The sequence below is a fragment of the Hydra vulgaris genome, chromosome 07 (assembly GCF_038396675.1).
Source record: "Hydra vulgaris chromosome 07, alternate assembly HydraT2T_AEP".
In the NCBI taxonomy this organism is placed as follows: domain Eukaryota; kingdom Metazoa; phylum Cnidaria; class Hydrozoa; order Anthoathecata; family Hydridae; genus Hydra; species Hydra vulgaris.
Window position 1 is genome coordinate 33,353,409 of NC_088926.1, and position 13,061 is coordinate 33,366,469.

At 27.9% G+C, this 13,061-nt stretch overlaps 1 long non-coding RNA gene across 1 annotated transcript in view; it reads right to left on the minus strand.

Moving 5' to 3' along the window:
* Positions 1-780: 780 nt before the first annotated feature.
* Positions 781-13,061, minus strand: part of LOC136082162 (uncharacterized) — a 63,440-nt gene continuing 51,159 nt past the window's right edge. Inside the window, exon 3 of the long non-coding RNA XR_010639448.1 lies at positions 781-1,157. This is a non-coding gene — a long non-coding RNA (uncharacterized LOC136082162). The remainder of the gene's footprint in view (positions 1,158-13,061) is intronic.

Below are 13,061 nucleotides of genomic sequence, written 5' to 3' on the forward strand. Positions count from 1 at the left end.
CTAAGATTATTAGGAAATATGAATTATTTTATTAACTAAGTATCAACAGGATTAAATAAAGAATTATTGATCTTGTCAAATAATAATGATGCAATAACTATGAACCATCAAAGATTTACATATTATTTGCTTTGATATATTAATAGTAAGTATCTAATGGATCAAGTTTTAAATTTTTCAGAGAGGCTAACTTATTGCTTTGTTATATAACTCAAAGAGACCAATAGGAGGAAATATATTTAAAACTTATATTAAAAATTGAATATTTATAACTAATTTTAAAATAATACTTTTACAAGTTACTTGTTTAACATATTCATTTTCATTTTTCATTACCTTGTCATTAAAATGATAAATGTTTTTAATATTAATTTTTTAAGATTTTTAAGTAAATACTAATTACTAGAATACTTTGAATACATGTTGTGAAGAGATTTTTATTTTGCCTTATTTTTTTTTTTAATTTTCGGTTTAAATAACAAGTCTTTAATTTTTGCTTCCTCTTTTTATAGTTTGATAAAAATAACCAAATAAAAAAGATGTAAAATATTATAAATAATTAGAGTAAAATGGAGTAATTTTGAAAGTTCGCAACTAATTGGTGTATATCTACTTTTATAACTATAACTTTAATCAGGAAAAACATTTTTTTATAATTCAAATTTCTATTAAAAGAACATCAATTTTTTTATCAAATAATGTAAAAAAAAATTCTTCTTTTTGTGAAATCCTAATAAAAAAAATAATTGACAAAAAAAATATATAAAAAAAACAGGAAATTTAAAATTTTCATAGAAACCAAATTATATTAATCCATTCAAAATTTAAGACTAAAATATCGGAAATTTTTCAAAGAACCTTTGCATTATTTTGCATTTTTTTCTTTCTAACTTTGATCGGTTCCAGAGTTATTACAAAAATACTAAATGGGGGAAATTCGCCACCTATTTATGTTAAATAGACATGTGCTTTGTTTAGATAACTTGTATTTTTGCCCTTCTTCTTGTTTTGGTGATTAGTTTCTCTCTTTCAAACTGAGTTGCAAGCCAGTTGCAGACATATACTATATCTCGAAGGACACAAGGAAAAGAATTTAATATACAAAAAGGATAGCTGGGGCTAGTACATTACCAAATCTCTTGAAATATCCTACATTTCTAAAATAAAAAGAAAAAAAAATAGATAAAAAAATTAAAGAAAAGGAAGGGGGGGGGGGCTTGGCTGAATACCTCTCGGTATCGATAGTCATGCCCCCACTTATTGAATATTGTTAGATTTCTTTTATTTAACTGATTGTAAATGTATTTTTAATATTTACAAATTAAAATAAAAAATTTATGTTGTAAATAATATAAGTAACATATTTTCCCCAAATGAGTTTATATTGGGGTAATTTTGCCACCCTATTTATTCTGCTCTAATTATTTTAAAAAAAAAAAAATCAAAGTACGTAAAGTTTATAAAAAAATTACTAACAATAAAAAAAAAAATTCTTATTTTATTTTTATTTCTTGAGTTATTTAAATTAAAAGAATTAGTGTCGAAATTACCCATCTTACTCTATACAAAATAATTTAAAAATTTGTTTAAAAATCGTTTTGTGTAATTATTTTACTTTAATGTTGAAACCAAAATATTTTGAAAATAAAAGTTTTAAAAATATTTTAATCTATTCAAAAAATTCTTATTCAATTAAATCTGACCTAAGAAAAAATCTAAATTTAAAATCTTACTAATGATGTTTTTTTAAAACAAAGTTCCTGATCTTGAAATATGATGATGCAACATTAGAAAGTTTTATAATGAATTTTAGAAAATGAGCTGCACAACTTTTTTTTTCATACCTTATCAAATTCTCTCTTAATACATCTAATATGTATAAGATATATATGTATAAGAAAAATATTTTTGTTTTGCTTAAGTTTTATCATTAAAAAAAAATCAACTTTTTCTATATCTCTTAAAGCAACTAAAATTCTAACAGTAAACATGTATACGGTCTTTTTACTAAGCAACGCGGAACAGTATTCAACAAGGAAGTTCATATACATATATATATACATATATATATATATATATATATATATATATATATATATATATATATATATATATATATATATATATATATATATACATCTATATATATATATATATATATATTTATATATATATATATATATATATATATATATATACATATATATACATCTATATATATATATATATATATATATATATATATATATATATATATATATATATATATATATATATATATATATATATATATATATATATATATATATATATATATATATATATATATATATATATATATATATATATATATATATATATATATATATTTAAATATAAATATGTATATCTGTTTATATATACATATATATATTGTGAAAGAGTTAGGAACCAATAAATAAAAAAAATTTTTTTTTTATATAAACTTAATTTTTATTATAAAGAGTCTTTTTTTCAAATATATTAAAATAGCACATGAGAAAAAAGAGATATTCCTATAACCTATAAATATAAGGTTTAAATATTATGTGAAAATTATTGTGAAAATACAAAGAATTTTTTGTACTTAATGCGGCGGAAACGTCTTTTTTTAATTTATTGTTACCTTTTTTGTTTAAATTTTCTAATAATGACCTGTGTTATTATCAAAAATCCAATGAAAATATTAAAAAAAAAGTATTTAGTTTCAAAAAAAAAAAAGTATTTCTTTGAATGACGAAAATTAGGAAAAAGATTGAAGTGAGCAGAAAAGCTATTACGGGTGACAGGAATAATGTCAAAAAATGAGTTTCGGAATAGTGTCAAATATATTTAAAAGGCCTAACGTTGCAAAAAAAAGAAAAAGTTTCGCAAAGGAATTTAATGAACAGTGTCGAAAATAAACATAAGAAATAGTGTCGCAAAAGAATTTAATGAATAGCGTCGAAAACAAAAAAAAGAATAGTGTCGCAAATAGTGAAAGCAGAATTGTGTCGCAAATAGGAAAAACGGAATTGAAGTCGTAGAGAATTAGCAAAAATAGGGTCTAAAGTTTAAAACTAATTAATTGTAAAACAGTTGTTTGTTTTTGAAGCAATTTTTTAATTTCTATATTTTTACTGAATAGATAAATATTATAATACTTTTACAGTTAATTTAAAAAGCAATTATTTATCCATTTAGATGTTAACAGGCAAATAAATTCCTTTTTCATATTTTCGACATGCAAATTTGCGACAATAAATGTTTGCGACAATTAAAATTTTGCGACACTCTTCCGCCCCAGTGGGCACAGTACGTTTTTAAAACGTTCTTTGGACGTTTTTATCAGGTTTAAACCTTATAAAAACGTCTAAAAAACGTTTTAAAAATGTTTTAAAAACGTACCGTGCCCACTGGGGCCACACCTCTTTTACCTATGAAGATCGTGTAAAAGTGGTGTATTTTCACCAGAAATGTAAAACCGCTTGTGAAGTTGGAAAAACAATTAAGCAATCACATAGTTTGATCCTAACAACCATTTAAGATTCAAAGATCACAAAGTCTTAAATTGAACACCATCGTTCTGGAAGACCGCGTTTAAGGATACGCAATAATGATGGCCTTTTAATCAGGGCAGCAAAGGAAAATCGAACTATGCCGTCGCATGAAATACAAAGGGAATGGATGTTTCAAATGATCGTCAAGCATCGGCATCACTTGTGCGTAGGAGACTAATAGCTATCAATATGTTATAGAAAAAAGTTGTTCTAAACACGCGACTTACCAAACAACATATAAAAAAGCACAAAGAATTTATACTAAAGCGTCAAAGAATAGTCCAACGAAGAATGGAGGACTGTAATGTTCAGTGGTGAGATGAATTTCGAGGTTGGAAACCAAAAAAACTGAATTATGATTCGCAGGCAGCCTTCAGAAAAATATAATCTCGATTGTATCGTTCAAAGATCAAAAAAAAAGCGGGCTGTTTGAAATATAGTGCTGATAATAATAAATGACATATTATGGTCTCGGTATATTTATTTTATTTGATCGTCGACTCAACTCTATTTATTAAGTCGATTTTTTAAATAACAACTTGTTACCATCAATCAATGCACTTGAGCAAAGCGTTCCGTTCGTTTTGATGCAAGACAAAGCACCATCTCACAGGGCTAAAATTATATCTGAATGGTTCGAAAGCAAAAATTTTGAACGTCAAACTTGGCCACCAAATAGCCTAGATCTAAATTGAATTAAAAATCTTTGGAAACGGCTTTGTAAAGAGATTGGCAAGAAAGCACCAAAGAAACTTAAGGAGTTGTGCATTACTTTACCAACAATTCTGGGAAATGTTCCCAAACATATTTTAGAGAACAGACTCAATGCCAAATCGTTTAATGAGAAATTAAAAATTCATAGTAGAGTTACGTGGTATTAAGTAAAAATTACCTTTTTTTGTACTGTGGTTCTTAACATTTTCAGAACTTTTTTAAATAAAAGTTACCAATAACACTTTAAATATATTATTTTTAATCGTTTAAAAGTTTTTGTCAATATTATTACTTTTTATTTTGTTTGTCTATTTTCTAAAATTTATTATTATCATTTTTTTACCAGAAAAGTATATTCAATGAAATAAAATTTAATTGTGATTTGTTTTTTGGTTGTTCATATATATATATAAATATATATATATATATATATATATATATATATATATATATATATATATATATATATATATATATATATATATATAGGTCAGGTCAGGTTATCCTGCTACTGGTAACATGTAATTTAGTACAATCTACTTCATGTCCTGCTGCCTTGTAGGATATGCCATTTTAGGCAATTTCTAGGAGATGCCAACTCCAACTTAAAACACCCCCTGCCTTGGGGGTTTGGTAAAAATACTCATCTTGGGCAGATGATAAATGCATCCGGCTACTGTCTTTTAGATGGCCTCCTAGGCAAAGACTAGAGGGGTAAACAGATTATATCTGTCGACCAGCCTTACACTCCTTCCTCATCTATTAGGCTGGCGCAGATGTATTTTAATACATTGTTTCCAGTTTAGGATGTTGAACGCTTAATCTTTTTGACTCCTTCCATGGGTTTTGCTTGTGTCTCTGTTTTTATGACAAGACAACTCATTCTATTGTCTCCTAATGAGGATAAATGTCTAAAACTCAGTTTTACGGTTCTGAGGCCAGCTGGTAGTCAGGTCTCCCGAACTCTGTGGTAGTTCTCAGAAAGGCTGATTCCATCAACAGCCTAAAAATATCAAAGTATTAACAGTGCCATGTTGCACATGGATGGTGTCCCTGTTTAGAGCCCTCTCTTACGGCTTAGGGTTTATTAACAATAATGAGAAAAATGCTTGGGTTATTAAACAATGTACTGAATACCGTCTATGCTTTGAGTCACGTTCTTCAATCTAATTTAAAAATGAACAATGTACCAGAAACTTTAAAACACAAAAAACCAATATCTCTAAACCTATCATCCACTAATATTCGTGCTCTTCAAAGTAACTTTCCTTCTGTTGAGTCTTATCTCTTGCAAAGTTCACCAGACCTACTTGCTCTTTGTGAGACTAATTTGAGTTCAGCTGTCTCATCTTGCGATCTTAGTGTTGATGGTTATCATCCTTTAATTCGTAAAGACTCCAATAGTCACATGCTAGGCCTGGGCATTTACATTCGTAAGAAATCACCCATTTGTCGTGAAACTAGGTTTGAATCCACAGACTATTCTTTTATGTGCTTTCGTTTAGCACCACTTCACTCTATCGTCTTTCTCGTTGTTCTATATCGCTCTCCTTTATCTCAAGACTGCACGCTTTTTAATGTTATTTTTGATCATATTGACCAAGCCCTCTCTCTTTTTCCATCAGCTAATAGTTGTTGTCGCTGACTTTAATGCTCACCACTCTGAATGGCTTGGCTCTAGTGTCAGTGATTCTGCAGACATTAAAGCCCACAACTTTTGCCTTTCTTAATCCCTAACTCAAGTAGTCAACTTTTCAACTCGCTTTCCAGACAACCTGAATCACTTACATTCTTTACTCGACTTATGTCTTGTTTCTGATCCTAGTCAGTGCTCAGTTTATCCAAATTCACCCTTAGGTGCTTCTGACCACAGTTTGATCTCCCCTAAACTAATACCTCATTCTTCTTCATCACCTGAATCCTCTTATTATTGTACCTCTTACAACTACAGCAAAGCTGACAAGGATTCTTTCCGTGATTTTCTTTGTGATAGCCCTTGGATAGAAATCTTTTACCTTCCAGGCGACAAATGTGCTTCTTACATAGTTTTGTGGATTCAGGCTGGCATAGAATATTTTGCTCTCTCTCGACGATTCCAGGTCAAGCCTTACTCTTCTCAATGGTTTTCGTCACATTGTGCTGCTGCTAATCGAAACCGTTACTTCCATATGAATCAGCAAAACAATTCTCTAGAAAACAGACGTCTGTTTATTACTGCTAGAAACCAATGTAAAAGGTTTTGTTAAACGCCAAAGCCAACTATTCTCAGGTCATGAAATATCGTACCTCATCTCAAAAATTAGGCTCTCGTGACTTCTGGAGAATCTTTAATAGTAATAATAATAAGGGCAAATCTTTAATTCCATCCCTCTTGTATGATTCAGACTTTGTCACCTCACCTAAAGACAAAGCCGAATTGTTTGCTAAAAACTGTCATCAATATCATCTCTTGATTTTACTTGCTGCGCTGTACCTGATATTACCAACAAACAGGTTGATCCATTACTTGATATTCGTATCACTCCAGCTTCTGTATCTAAAGTGATTTGCGGCTTGGGCTCTTCTACAGCTTGTGGCCCGGACGACATACCTGTAAAAGTCTTGCAGAAGTGTTCTCCGGAGCTGTCATCTATACTTTCAAAACTATTCAATAAGTGCTTATTAGAGTCTCGTTTTTCAGCTTGCTGGAAAACGGCATCTGTTATCCTTATCTTCAAAAATTCTTGAGAGCAGTCTGATTCGTCCGAATACCGTCCCATAAGTCTTCTTTCTATCATAAACGAGGTTTTTGAATCTTCAATTAACAGACGCTTAATTTCTCATCATGAATCTAATAACTTATTTTCTGACAATCAATATGGATTTTGATCTTCTTGTTCTTCAGCTGATTTGCTAACTGTAATAACCGATAGATTTTATTGTGCATTAAATAAAGGTAGAGAGGTTAAGGCTATCGCTCTTGACATTTCAAAAGTTTTTGATAAAGTTTGGCATGCTGGTCTTCTCCATAAACTTTATTCTTATGCTGTCTCTGGCAACATCTTTAAGATTATTGATTTCTTCCTGTCCAATCGTAGCATAAAAATAGTTCTCAATGAACAGCACTCTTCTTCTTATTCTGTAACTTCAGGGGTTCTTCAAGGTTCTATCCTTGGCCCTATACTCTTTTTAATTTACATAAACAATCTTCCAGATATTCTCACATCTCAGGTGGCATTGTTTGCTGATGATACTACCATTTATTCTTGTAGTGATAAGAAACCAACTCTCTTTGATTCTCTTTGAGGGGGCATTTGAGCATGAAAAGGATCTCACTTCTGCTACAGCATGGGGCTTACAGTGGCTGGTGAACTTCAATACAGATAAAACTCAATTTTTTTTAGCTAATCGTTATCGCAATAATTTAGATCTTTATATATTTATGAACAATGATGTATTTGATGAGTCATCTACTCTTCGTCTTCCAGGATTAACTCTTACTTCCAATCTGTCTTGGAAACCATATATCAAATCAGTTGCAACATTAGCATCTGCTAAAAAGGTTGCATTTCTTTATCGAGCTCGACACTTTCTTACTTCGGATTTTATTCTTTATCTCCATAAATCTCATATCCGGCCTTGTATGGAATACTGTTGCCATATATGGGGTGGATCTTCTAATGATGCCCATTCTCTTTTATACAAGGTGCTAAAACTTTTGAAAAAAAATTTAGCAAAAAATTAGTATTGTAAGAAAATAGTATTGCAAAAAATGTATTGTAAAAAAAACTTAATAATTTTAAGAAACATAAAGAATAAAAGTTTGTAAAAAGTAAAAACCAAATCATTCAAAAAAATAATAATAAAACCTACAAATTTTGATAATAATTTTGATATCATCTTAGAGACGTTTTTTGCACATAATATTATATATATATATATATATATATATATATATATATATGTATATATATATATATATATATATATATATATATATATATATATATATATATATATATATATATATATATATACATATAATATATATATATATATATACATATATATATATGGATATATCTTCGAAAATAATTTCAAGTGCCTATAGGCACTTGAAATTAATTTGACATTTATGTCAGTATACAATGAATTAAAAAATAAAAACACAAAAAACATAATTGTAAACGTGACATATAGACCACCATCAGGTAATTTAAAAAAGTTTAAAACTCATTATAAATCATTTATAACAACTATCAATAAAACCCGAGATCATGTGTTTTAGGCTGGGGATCAAAACATTGACCTAAAAAAACTTGCTCCAATTAATTATGTAAAAATATTTATAAACGCACTTCTTTAAAATAACTTAATTCCAACAATAAACAAGCCAACTAGAGTGACGAACAACTCTTCTACAATTCTTAATAATTTAATCTTCTTGATTACTAATAACTTTCATTATAACCGTTTTAACACTGGTATAATCAAAACTTGCTTATCAGATTATTTCCCAACACTCTAAGTTACTAATAAGAAAATAAATAAGAACGTTCCTTCTAAAACAACCGTATTTAGGCGACAGATCAATGAAAACTCTGTAGAACAATTTCAAAACCTTTTAAGAAACAACGTTTATTGGAATCTGGTATTGCAATTAAATGATGCTAACAACTCCTATGATCTGTTTCAAAAGTCAATTCTGCAAGCAATATGAAACAGCGTTTCCTGAAAAAAAAATTATTGTGAACACAAAAGCGGTTATGACTCCATGAATGTCTAATGGCTTACTAAAATCCTCAAAAAGAAAACAAAAACTATATGATAGATACTTAAAAAAAAACTTATAAAAACGAAATGACATGAAACACTACAAATTTTTATTTGAAAAAACAAAAAGAAACTCTAAAAAGCTTTATTATGCTAAGCTATTAGACAAAGCAAGTGGAAACACCGAAAAAACTTGGAATAAAATTAAAGAAGTAATTTGCAAAAATAATTATGCAAAAAACACTCTGCCAAAAAAAAAAACAGTTGGTGAAAAAAATATTTATGATAAATCAATTATTGCTGAAAAAATAAACAGTTTTTATTATTAATGCTGGTCAAAATTTGGCATTAAAAATTCCTCTGAATTCAACTTCATTTGAGTCTTATTTAAAAAATTACGATAAAGTTATGGATGAACCTAATCTTAAATTAATTGAATTGCGAACCACCTTTTGAAATTTTAAAGCTAACAAAAGTGCTGGATTTGATAAAATTAACGTTAATGTTGTAAAATCTGTTTATCATATAATAGTTTATCATATAATATATCATATAAACCTGTTTTGTTTCACATCTTCAATCTTTCTTTTAAAACAGGTATTGTCCCGGAAAATTATAATTGCACGAATCGCACCGGTTTTTAAGACTTTTTTATTTCTAATTATAGACCTGACTTTATTATTTCTAATTATAGATATATATTGCCGTGTTTTGAGAAACACGGTAATATATATCTATATTACCGTTTTTCTCAAAATTGCTTGAATAAATAACGTACAACATGCTATTTAATTATTCATCAGAAAACGATAAGTTGTATTCAAAACAGTTTGGTTTCAAAAAAATGTTCCACTGAACATGCAGTGGTTGAAATAGTCAATCAAATAACAAGCGCATTATGTACTGACTACTTTATATTAGAAGTTTTCATTGAGCTGTCTAAGGCTTTTGATACTGTAAACCATAATATACTAATAAAAAAACTTGAATATTATGGAGTAAAAAATAATAACTTACTTTGTTTCAAATGTTATTTGACCAATAGAAAGCAATTCATTCAATATGAGAAAAAACAAACAATTCCATATGCTGTAACTTGTGGTGTCCCCCAGGGCTCTAATTTAGGGCCCTTATTATTCTTAGTTTATATAAATGATTTAAATTTAGCAACGCCATTCTTAAATTGCATTCTTTTTGCAGATGACTCTAATTTTTTTATTCCCACAGAGATATTAAAGCAATTTTTAAACAGCAAACGAAGAATTGGGTAAAGTTAATGAATGGTTTATAAGTAATGAAATGTCTCAAAATGTAGATGAAACCATATTTATTTTATTTCATAAAGTAAACAAATCAGAAAATATTCCCAATAAACTGCCAAATTTAATAATCAATAACGCTAATATTAAAAGATAAACTTCTTATAACTTTTTGAACGTAATATTAGATGAACATTTACGTTGGAGTGATCATATAAAAAGCACTGAGAAAAAATCATCAAAAAATATTGCCATGATATCTAGGGCTAAATCATTTCTAAACAATAAATCTTTAAAAAATTTATATTTTTCTTTCTTTCATTGTTATTTGGTTTATTGTAATATTGCATGGGCAAATACAAATCATGCAAAATTAAAAAAATTGTACAGTAAACAAAAACATGCGTGCAGAATATTATTTGGAGCTGATAAAATTGTACCATGCGAGCCTCTTCTGGGTATACTAGGCGCATTAAACGTTTATAAAATCAACTTACGCCAAGTTTTAATGTTCGTGTAAAAAATAAAGATTGGACTATCTCCTAAAATATTTCAGTCCTATTTTGAAAAAGTAGTGTATAAATACCCGACAAAATCTTCAGATAGTAACTATATTGTCCCTAAAAATAATTCAAAACAAATTACATATTCAATTCAATACCGTGGATCTTATTTGTGGAAAAAGGTTCCTAATATTGCAAATGCGAAAAAAGTGAGTATACAACAGTTTAAAAATGAATTGAAACAGGTGTTATGACTTACGGATTTTAGCATATCCAATTTTAAATGCTTCTTTTAAACTAAAATTTAATTATATAAAATGTGTCTCAGAATTTATCAACTTTCTTTTTTTTTTAATAATTCAGTTATGGTGTTTCCTCTAATCTTAAAAGCTATTGTTGAAATCTAATCTTAGTTCTCGAATATTTTTTTTTTTTTTAAATTTTAATTATTTGTTATTTATTTTACTTTTATTCAATTGGTTTTAAAATATACATAAATATTACAGTTTTTGTAAATTAAGTACACTTTTATTTTTATTTTTCCGTTCATAAATTGCATATTACTTTATTACAAATTGGTATATATTTTATTTTCATATTTTTCAATAAATGCTTTGTATAATATACGTATAAAGTCTGGCTCTTGTAAATACGTGCTCTTTAATTAATTTACTTTTTGTTTTTCTTTTTTACTTTTTTTTCAATTTTTCTTGTGTACTTGATTATTACTCTTAACATGAATATTGTTCTTGAAGTGTTTCTTAAACTAATTGTTATTTATTTTTACAATTATAATTTTCAATAGTTTGTAAAGTATAAATATATTATACGGTTATTGTAAATTTGTACGATTGGGGCTCGGTCATAAGATAAAATAACGTTTTCTACTTGCCCCGCCTGTGTTTTTATGTATAAACTTTTAAATTATAAAAGTTATTAAACAGCGAAATAAACAAACAAACAAACGGAAAAAAAACAAAAAAAAAGAGGACTTATAGGCACTTGAAATTAATTTGACATTAATTTCAAGTTGCTATTTAACTTAACTCAAGATGATCCTAAAGTTTAACTAAAGTTTACTAGTTGTTGCATTTAGTAAATGCAAACAACAAGTAAACTTCAAGATCGTCTTTACAAACCATTTTGTTTGGTACGTGAATAAAGAACTTAAACTGCTTGAATACTATTCTGTTATATCATTGGAAAGAAAATCAATACAGTCATTTAAAGGTGAAAAAATTATTAAAATCGAACCATTTGTTCAAAAGTTATGGCAACTTAAGAATAGATTTTTCGATATAAGGATTTATTAAAAAAAATGTGGTCAAAATTTTATTCAATTTAGTTGTCACAACTTTATCAATTATTGTTAAAATACAAATATATTGGTATCGAAAGATTCGTGTAGGAGTGGGCTACACATTTATTTTAAACTCTAACCACCGAGCGTTAGAGCGAACTGATAGGGCACTAAATCACCACTTTTTTCTGAAAAAAGTGTTTCTGAAGAGAAATTAATACAAAAAGTGATTATAATTTTATACCAGACTATTAATCTATATGAGAGGTATATGTTAGAGTTAGACGTGGGTATGGTGGTGATGACTTAACACACCCTAGTATCAAAAATTCTTTGTTTTTACACATATTATACACATATTTTTATCATTACTAACATGAGTAAAGTTAGAACACAATAAAAAAATTATGTTACTCTAGTTGTTACATATTCAAAAGGTTTTTAAATTGATTTATGGGAGGGGTGTGTTACGCCCACACTCCTCCCCCCTACTCTACAACTTTTTTTTTTAAATTCAGCTAAAAAAGTTTTTAATTACTGTATGATAAATTATTAAAACAAAACTTAATTTCAAATTGTTCTCCTGGTAATTACAGGTTTTTTCAAAGGGGATAACTACTGAGAAAACTTCTTTACTATCGAGGTATTCTATGAGAAAGTGGGACAGGCATGTAACCCACCATCTCAGATTTTCTTCATACTTTGTAGAAATACTAACTTATATAACTCAGACTACCTTGCAAAATTTTAGCACTGATATCAAATATGCTTTGTATATATTGTTACTTTAAAATCAGCTATTTTTAGCAATTTTTTATGTTCGGCGGCCATTTTGATTTTACTATAGTTTTTGTTTTACAAGATGCTGTTCAACTAAACATGTGATTTAGCTGAAAATTAGCACCAGTATGGTTTTTAGGACGTGGAATCAGAATATGATATTTGTTTTCAATGAAAATATTTAAAACTATATCAA